This window comes from Phodopus roborovskii, unplaced genomic scaffold (assembly GCF_943737965.1).
Source record: "Phodopus roborovskii unplaced genomic scaffold, PHOROB, whole genome shotgun sequence".
Taxonomy (NCBI): Eukaryota; Metazoa; Chordata; class Mammalia; order Rodentia; family Cricetidae; genus Phodopus; species Phodopus roborovskii.
Window position 1 is genome coordinate 27,662 of NW_026125547.1, and position 1,815 is coordinate 29,476.

Genomic DNA, 1,815 nt, shown 5'->3' on the forward strand with positions numbered 1-1,815 from the left:
GCAACCTCTTTTCTCCCACTTGTGATGGTTGTAGTCTGTTCAAGACATTAAAGGTGCTTTGTGATTAGCACATGTAGATACAGACTTATCTAGAAATGTAACTAGCATTATAAAACAAGAGTTTCACACAACAAATGTTACTGAATTATCACCTGTATGTGACTTAAGTCTTATTTCCTTGGGGCACAGCAGGCAGAGTTTATTATGTTCTCTCTCTATAATATGATGTATCTTGGTAACTATCACAATACATACTCATGTTATTAAATTTTCTTGGAGATGGGATACAAGTGACCAATTGTTAATAATAGAATAAATTACAGAAAGCGTCAGAACATCTCCCCTAGCTAGACTTTTGAAAAGCACTCAAAGTCATGTCTGTACTACTAGAACCATACAAAAATGACACAAAATATATTTTGGTCACCTGCCCTTAATTTAGGTTGCCACAAAGTATACAGAGTACATGCTTTTGTTGATGGGGAATTGTATATCTCAAATAAATATATACAATATTTCTAAGTGGCCTGGGATATTATTACAAGTGATAACCTGGGCTTTGCGTTGGTAATTCTAGACTTCAAAAGAAAAAGGGTGTAGAATGTTTTTTGTTTTGTGAATTTGAGTAGCAAACAGGAGAATTTGAAATGACAGCCATTGAACTTCCCTGTTGGAACAGAATGATCTGTTCTAACTCTTTAAATTGGTGCCCTACAAACCAAAGGGTTTTACTTACACAAAGATAAAGGTGTCAGCCCTTTTAAATTTCAAGCACTTTTTTTTTCTTGAAACATTTTTTTGATAATTTTTTGTTTAAATTTGAAACACGCTTGTTTTACATGTCAATCCCAGTTCCCGCACTCTCCCATCCTCCCCTGTTTCCCCCACCAACTCCCATCCTAACCCCTTTCCAGTTTGATAGCTGGGAAACCAACATAGGACTGATCCAGAGTTCAAGCACTTTGTGATGTTATTCATCCTTCTGCATTTGTGAAAATGGATATATAAAATGGACTTTTAGACTAGTGCATAAAATGTATAATGATTTAAAAAATATTAAATTGGATTTATTTTATGAGAAAAGGGTGATGCAAAGAACAACAACAACAACAACAAAAAACCATCTGCCAATCAGTAGCTCTGGTGGATCTTGACATCTTTGTCTCTCAGTAGAACTAATTCACTGCCACAAAACATATTTCCAGTCTGAACATGAAGAACCATCTAAAGCGAGAAAACCATTTTCACTGAGTTATCTGTGCCTTATCTCTTACCCATTAAAATCCACAAAAGATATAAAAAATTTCTCTTAAAATATAATTATTTTTATTTTAAATTTTTGGAGACCATACATTTATTACAGAGTATAAGATATCAAGGACAAAAGAAGCAGGAAGAATTATTTAGTTCTGATATCTGATAAAGTTTTATGGATGAGAATCAGTAACTATATGATGACTAGACTAGCCAAAATTTTGATGGAGATAGGTAACGCCATAAGATTCTCAATTCAGAAAACTAACATCTGTTGCTTTTTGTTTTTGTTCACCCCCCCAATGGTACCTAGTTTTCTCTACATGGAAAAAAATGTATTATCTGAAATATGAATATAATTACTATTTTGAATTTACTTTGACTTCAGTTACACTTTGTAATTAAGAAGTCAAAATGGTTGAGCTTTATCTTTACAAAATCCATAATTATTTTTTGAACTCATGTATCCCAGTATGGTCTGGGATTCTCTTGCCTGAAATTTCTGATGCTCTGAGTCCATATCTGCTATTGGTATTATCACAAGCATGTGTTCATTATTCC